The following is an 8,266-nucleotide window of genomic DNA, read 5'->3' as shown; positions in this document are numbered from 1 at the left end:
CACCAAACTCCCTACCACCACACTGCCAGTTTCTCAGAAAAGATGACACACACATAAAAAAACAAACAAACTCCGCAGCAAACGTCGGCACCCAGTTGCCAGGTTCCCAACCTCTCATCTGCTAAACTCCAACATTGGCACCGAGTTGCCAGGTTCTCAGCGACTCATCCCTCCTCTGCTAAACTCTGTGGCAAACCTCGGCACCGGGTTGCCAGGTTCTCAGCTTCTCATCCCTCTGCTAAACTCCGCAGCAAACCTCGGTACCGAGTTGCCAAGTTCTCAGCAACCCATCTCTCCTTCGCAAAAATCTGCAGCAAACCTCAGCACCGGGTTGCCAGGTTCTCAGCTTCTCATCCCTCTGCTAAACTCCGCAGCAAACCTCAGCACCGAGTTGTCAGGTTCCCAACCTCTTCCCTCCTTGGCTAAACTCCTTAGCAAACGTCGGCACCGGGTAGCCAGTTTCGTTTATCCCTCATTTGCGAAAGCAGCAGCAGCTTTTCTACCATCGGGTTGGCGTTGTCTGCATAGACAAATAAATAAAAAGGCACTGGGATGCCAGGTTTTCCTTCATCCCCCATTTGCATGCAGCATCTAGCTTCCCTACTACCGAACTGCCAGTTTCTTCGCTTCTATCATTGCAAGCAGCAGCAAACCCTTCTAGCAAAGTGGTGTCAGGCTCTTGCTATATTGGCCATGTGCAAACCGCAGCAACAAGCTTCTTACCCCTGAGTTGCCAGTTCGGTCCATCCATCATGGCTAAAGCAGCAGAGAATCCTTCTAGACCAGGGGTGGGCAATTTCAGGCCTCGAGGGCCGGTGTCCCTCAGGCGTCAGATCTCACCTTGGGTCAACACACCTGAATCACATGATTAGTTCGTTACCAGGCCTCTGGAGAACTGCAGGACATGTTGAGGAGCTAATCTAGCCATTTAAATCAGCTGTGCTGGTTCAAGGACACATCTAAAACCTGCAGGGACACTCGAGGCCTGGAGTTGCCCACCCCTGTTCTAGCTGGTTCCTTCTATAGCCATCTTTCGTAATCGCAGTAACAATTTTCTTCCACCACGTTGCCAGTTTCTCTGCATCCGTTATTGCAAAGCAGTAGTAAATAGGGATGGGTATTAATAAGATTTTCACGATTCCGATTCCATTTTCGATTCTGTTTAACGATTCGATTCTTTTTCGATTCTCTTTAAAAAAGGAGAACACTAAGGTCGATTAGCTTAGAACTTTGTTTTATATCTTCTCTTTGAACAAGATAGAAATGTAGGACTAACATGGCCTTACAAACCCAACAGTGAGATCTTAAGAGATCCAGCCTACGGCTCTTCAATGGGGCGTCACAGGGTCCCCAGGAAAAAAAATTGTAAATGTAAAATAATAAAATAAATATTCTTCTGGAGCAATAACAAAGTATAACATAAATTATTCTGTAACAATTACACAAGAATATCCAGTAATGTCCCTGCCTGCAATTACACACATTCACTTACCGAAAATCATCTGCTGTGGCAAACGGGTTCAAGCCTTTGACCACAAACTGAGTCTCTGCTCGGTGACATTCGTCTATCCTGGCCTGAAAGGAGACGCTAACGGTAGACTGCAGCGAGAACTGCCAGCATCTGAGCCAGACTCTGTCTCATCATGGTCACTAAATGCACAGTGATGGCAGGTTTGTAATAAGGCAGATCGCGCTAACATAATATGCACTGTTAGTTGATTATTTACCTGCCGCATTAACGGGAGAGGACGTGCAAACGTTACCGCTGCTGCTGGGTTGAGATTCACGAGTGCGGAATTAAAAACACGACATTCATTTAAGGTCATCGCGTGTTTTGTGAGCAAATGCTTTTGCATATTCGTAGTGTTTCCTCCCTTAAATGAAATATCTACTTTGCAAGTATTGCAAGTTGCCCTGTTGTCATCCGTTCTCGTAAAGTATAACCAAACTTTTGAGCGTTTGAGCGCCGTGTTTCCTGCCAGGTAAATGACGCTCCGCAACGTGGTGACGTCATTCGGGGCGACTGGAATCGATAAGGGAATCGTTTGCAAAAATGGCAAACAATTCCAAGGAATTGAAACAGTGGGAACCGGTTCTCAACAAGAACCGGTTTTCGATACCCATCCCTAGTAGTAAACCCCTCTGGCACCGAGATGCCAGGTTCTCTCTTTGTCCCTCATTTGCAAATGCAGCAGCATGCCAGGTTCTCTTCCTCTGTCCCTCCTTCACGAATGCAATATCAAGCTTGACACCAGGATGCCTGGTTCTTCTTTATCCCTCATTTGCAAACGCAGCAGCACGCTTTCTAATACAGAGTTGCCAGTTTCTCTGCTCGGCACCGAGATGCCAGATTCGCTGCCATCTTTCCTGCCTTCGCAAAGCACCGGCGAACCTGGTGACACCAAGATGCCAGGTTCTCTCTTTATCCTTCATTTGTAAATGCAGCAGCATGCTTCCGGCACCGAGATGCCAGTTTCGCTGCCATCTTTCCGCCTTTGCAAAACAAAGGTGAACCTTCATGGCACCGAGATGCCAGGTTCTGTCCTCTATCACTCCTTTTAAGACATCCAAACGGTCCCTTCACTTCTCATGTGCTTTCACTAGCCTCATCAGGCATCCAGCCTCGACAGAATCATTCGAGACCGCTCTCTGCGTCTGAATGGCTTATCATCTCCCACGAAGTCCAGTGGACTCGCTCTCTGCTCTCGGATGATTTTGGGGGTTATTATTATAGAGATTATTTTCCTCTAATCAGTCTTTCAATTCATCAACTCTTCCCAAGCTGCGGCTGTTCTTCTGTTCATTCAGAAATCAGCTCAGTTGTTATCGTTACCTTATCTGAAGTAATTAACCAGCTAAGCACCCCCTCTCCATCTTCTTCTCAAAGACAAGCTGACAAGCTCTTCGAGCCGCCAAGCCCTGCCTCAAATCTCAAATCCAGCATTCTTGTCCGTTAGAGCTTCAGCTCAAAGTTGAGCCACGTTGCTCCCTGAAGGAGGGTTCCCCTCATTCATCCATTAAGATTTCCGTTGTTTGCAACTTCCTTGGATCTCTTCTCCTGCCATTCCTTCCAAATTGTCCGAGCTCATCCACTCCACACCACGGAGCGACGTTCGCTCTCCGTGCACTCGTCTTTGTCCTCTTCTCCTTCTGTCTCCCCAACCAATCGCAGCAGATGGCCCCGCCCCTCCCTGAGCCTGGTTCTGTCGGAGGTTTCTGCCTGTTAAAAGGGAGTTTTTCCTTCTCACTGTCGCCAAAGTGCTAGCTCATAGGGGGTCATATGATTGTTGGGTTTCCCTCTAGACATCATTGCAGGGTCTCGAGACGTCTGTCACTGTGGTTCGGTGCTGTATTAATAAGTCGAATTGAAAATCTGCTGACGTCTTCGACCTTCGTGTCGCACAGTTATTACTGCTTTTAGGGGATGCCTTCTTTGGGGATCTGCCAGGCCCGGGAGCCGTCGCCAGTCCCCTTCGAGGCCTTCCCTAAACCGCAGCTTAATTCATGTCCAAGCATTCACCTTTACCTACTAAAACACTGTCAAACCTAAAATGAGGACGTGGGCCCAGCTAGTGAACTACATCCCATTATACTGATGCTCAAAGTGGGTCACAAAGTGTTTCGTGAGCAGAAACAAGCTTCTGTATTTAGACTGAGGTGTGAAAGTAACTGTTTGATTTTTCATTTTTTCCTAGCAGAGCTTAGATGTGTTTTTCAGTGGTTAAAATATTGTTAATATCTCTTGTTAGAAAGATGATATAAGGCCCAGACGATGGAAAAAAGAACAAGACAGCAGCACCAAATCTGGACCCGACCCTAAGGCTAATGTTACTGTACAAAGAAGCTACTTCTGACTGATGCTGCGTGCAGTAACCCAACGTGACGCAGGACTGTACATGAGCCTTGTGTTTTTCTACACTTTATCTCGTGACAAGTGAACTTGAGCTGTATTACAAATGCAGAACAAAGACTAACATGGTGTACCTTCACAGGTGATGCTGGCTTGGGCCAGGCCAAGCTGCAGCACTGAGTTGTTGACCATGAGAGGTTCCCTGATGATCTGGATCCCCTCGTTCCCCAACAGATTCTCACTCAAATCCAGGACCTGCAGGACCTTCAGCACTGGCTGCAACACAGGGTTCAAAACGACTTACTTAACCCACCAGTTAATCACTGTGTGTTCCTTTGTGCAAGTGAGTGTGAGAAGTTTTAATTATCATTGTGATTATACAGTGATTATTCTTCCTTTTCAAAATGTTTCCTCTCGTGTTAATCTTCAGAACTTCTGTTTTTACTCTCCAGAGCCACATTAGCATTGAAGGTTGATTAGCTGGTGCAGCAAAGTGGGGGTGTCGAGGGCACAAGGGGCCCGTGTTGCCCAGCAGCTTGAAGAGGAACGCGCCACCCACTCCTCGGTTGCCCCCTCGCCTCACCACCCTTGTTAAACTCCTCTGGTCACTGCTCTGAAGAAAGAGGGAGCGCGGGGGTGGAAAGGAAGCTAGGAAAGCAACTGACAGACCCTGAGAGCGTCTTCCTCTATGTTAATTTGCACCGCAGTGACAACAAACACACTCGAGAGCCCCCAACACCCCACCTTTTTTTTCCTTTCCCTCACTGAGTCACGGCACACGGAGGCAGCGCCGCATCCGACGCGTGGCGAGAAGCTTCTCCGGTGAAGAGGGGAGGAGGAGAGGGAGGGAGAGCCTCCCTGAATGGATATGCACGAGGGATAATAGCAGACAATTAAAGAGGCAACTGCATGGTTGAGAGTGTGTGAGAGTCAAGCATGGTTGAAACCTGTCAAACGTAAACCACGGGAGGGTTGGAGTGAGAAGTCTGAGGGGGGTGCAGGAGTGTGAAACCACCAAAAACACAGTATGCTTTCACACATGCCGTGCTGGCTTCAAACAAAAAAGCAGCAGAAACAGGCAAAGCTGGCGCTCTCGGTGACACGTCCACCTCGGAAAAGCCCTGCTTAGAGTTTCCGTCCAATTTGACGTTGAGCAGGTTTTGTCTGCCCCCGCTCTCTCAGGCCTCCAAAGGACTAAACCAGCCCGGAGGACAGAGAGAAAACACAGATACACCAAGCAGAAAGGTTAATAACAGCTCTCTTCATCATCATATTCGACACAACCAGCTATGGCTCTAATTATCATCATTACGGCCTGCAAGGACACCTACTTATCCCTGTGACTGGCAGGCTGCATGAGCAGCCCTTCTTAGCACACATCTATTATTTAATCAAACTGTTCCTTCTTTTGGGGAAGTGTGTGTGTGTGTGTGTGTGTGTGTGTGTGTGTGTGTGTGTGTGTGTGTGTGTGTGTGCTGAGACAGAGAGAGAGGCCTTTAATTTCCAGCCTTTTGACTTTTACAATCGCCACTCACATGACAGGAGGGTACAGTTTATGCTGCCAATCACACAGAAGGAATGCATGTTATTAGGACTGTGCAACGATGCTGGGAGGTTGGACTCATCTCTCCAGGCTCATGTTCCACAACTCCACACAGAGGGAAGCACCAAGTATCAGCTGGAAATGAAGCTCGGGTCGAGTCTTTGCTGACCGCTCTCCAAGAGAACACCGTCCTGGCTCTTAGTTTAGCAGCGCTCGTCAGACAGATGCCAACAGGTTTCACTGTATTTCAGCCACATGCTAAACAAGCCTAGTGTCAGTAACATAAAAGATGTTTCCTTAAAAAGTATAACCCATAAAATGAACTCATTATTAACGCCCTCGAATCTTAACAACCACGTTGGATCGTCTAATCTCCATCACCAAAGTGATATTCTCATCTTGGAAATGTGCACAAAAGCAGGATCCAAAGAACATAAAGATGCACTGCATGACTACTAAAGCTGGCAGTGAGCGCAGGTTTGAGATCAACATTCATATTAGGCACGCTGTCAGACCTCTACTGACAGTATGACTGGTGTCGTTTGATCATCACAACTTAAAAATAAGGTAAAAACTTGATATGACAAACCTGCATGAATGTTAACCCTCAACACCTTAACCTGATGCTGACCTGCTCTGAGTGTCAGTCAGCGGTGTGCACGTTTGTGTCGTCGCCTTTCATGGGTGCAGCCGGCTGCCTAAAAGTGAGCCATTAGTTCCATTTGTACAATTCATGGCATCGAGACAGTCAGAAGCCAGGCAGCGAGCCATGTGAGACAAGAATAAACATTTTTGCCTTCACACGTGATTGGACAGCATGTCGTGCTGGTGTCGCTGAAGCGTGCTGAACTATTCAGTGTTCACAGTTACATTTTACAAGAAACACTGCAATGATGAGACGTCACATGACAAACATGGACCTGAATGATAGATGTGTAATGTAAATGTAGCTTTTCTAGATGAAATGCTGCAGACTGTAGTATCAGTACATCATAGGTGTGTGTGCAGACGCTCAGAGGCAAGCAGCTGACATGAAACACATCACTTATGCATAGACTGTATAAGAAGATGGACACAGCATCAGGTCTAAAAAGTTAAGCCAACGTGGAAGTGCCAGAAAGATTCTTGTTGCAAAAATAAAAGCCTATAAAAATGACTGAACTCAGCAAACATTTTCCTGATTAGTCTGAATCTCTGCTGCTAAGCCTTCTTTAATGTAGTATTTCACACATTAACTCAGGGTGTGTCGACCTAGAAGAAGCGATGACTTGTAGACATCCAGCCACACATGTAGGATTGGCCTGGGTGTGGTTTATTCACATGCTCGAACTGTTTTACACTGAGTAGTGCTTCACACTTCTGGGATTGTGTCAGGACACTGTGGTGACCCCTGTGAGTAAGTTTGCCTTCTTTCATGATATTATCCATGTTGGTGCGCCGCACAGGCGTACGCTGAGTTTGGTTCATACCTGTTTCTTCTGTTTTCACTTTGCTTCAGTGGCAGTGATGGCACATACATGTCTCCACAGCTTCAGTGGTCCTAAAACAGGCTCTGAGAGTCGTGTGTTTCCTCTGCTAGCCACAGTTAGCAACCCTAATGCTAACTGTCACTAACACCGTCGTCCTTAATGTCTTTACACGGCTCAAAATGACCGGACACTGTATTAATTCAACCCTTTGGCTGACTCTTCACATTATTGGATTTTGTTCCACATAAAGAACCAACACTTTGTTCCTCACCAGAGTTTTAGCCAGATGCTCCATGCCTTTTACAGTAATCTGGTTATTCCTCAGCAGTAAGACCTTGAGACCTCCTTTCTGCCGCCTCAGACCGTCACACAACTCCTCCAAACCTCGGAAAACAAACAGTAAAATATGTTTATTAGCAGACGGCACAGACAAAGTTTCATTGTTGTCTGTGCTGGAGCTAAATGGCACTTCCAGATGTATGGTGGGAGTGTTGGTTGTAGTGACTCTGATGTAAGTTGCTATGTGCCTTACACATCCGCATGTCTGTATTAGTGAAATAATAATAGTTGGTCTGTGCATGTTTGCAAACTTCATCTCCCTGTAATGTATGAGCAGTAAGGGTTCAGCCATGGACTTATCCTTGTTTGTCTTCACCTGTTTTATGACTGTATAACTCAGGGCCCATCTCACCACACATCTACATAGTAGACTGTGAACCATGTAGTTCTAGGATTTATGTATGAACATTTACCAGCATCTGCTACAGCATTGTTGCTGAGCTCCAGTGTCTGCAGAGTATTGTTGAACCGTAGTAGGTCTCTCAGATGAAGGGCATCCTGGTAGCTGTTCAACAGGTTATTAGCAAGGTGTAGCTCTCGCAGCGCCTGGTTTGTCTTCAGTGCACCAACTGGAATGGACAAGTTATGATAGGACAACTAAGCTGGCAAATGCAAAGCTGATCATGGCTTTACATTACTTCAGTTATTCTTGCAGGTTAATACGCTGAACTCTAAGTCCTCAGCGATTACCGTAACCTTGAGCCTATGCTACACAGCAGCATCCTCTCTCTCTCTCTGTCTCTCGCTATCTATCTATCGATCGATCGATCGATCGATAGATAGATAGATATCTTTTATTTATTTATTTATTTTTTATTGTTTTGTCTGGGTAATCAGCAGATTATCAGACAAACATCAATTGATTTGATATTTTCCAAAAATACAACCTTTTTCTTCGGGGCTAGGGTTGGGACTCACAATGACAGACTTCAGAATTACAATACTTTAATAATCCCTGAAGAAACTATGTGAGTGTAAAAAAGATGTTAATGACACGTTTGTGCATCGTTTACTGATGTGAAGGGAAGATCATGTCCTTGTTAGCAGAGCTATCCATCCTCCCAG

At 46.2% G+C, this 8,266-nt stretch overlaps 1 protein-coding gene across 2 annotated transcripts in view; it reads right to left on the bottom strand.

Moving 5' to 3' along the window:
- Nucleotides 1-8,266, bottom strand: part of daw1 (dynein assembly factor with WDR repeat domains 1) — a 23,687-nt gene that overhangs the window by 5,347 nt on the left and 10,074 nt on the right. The window lies entirely within an intron of this gene.

Source organism: Haplochromis burtoni, unplaced genomic scaffold (assembly GCF_018398535.1).
Source record: "Haplochromis burtoni strain Fernald_Lab_line unplaced genomic scaffold, NCSU_Asbu1 Contig_160, whole genome shotgun sequence".
NCBI classification, from domain to species: Eukaryota; Metazoa; Chordata; class Actinopteri; order Cichliformes; family Cichlidae; genus Haplochromis; species Haplochromis burtoni.
This window is presented reverse-complemented; position numbering and strand designations above follow the sequence as displayed.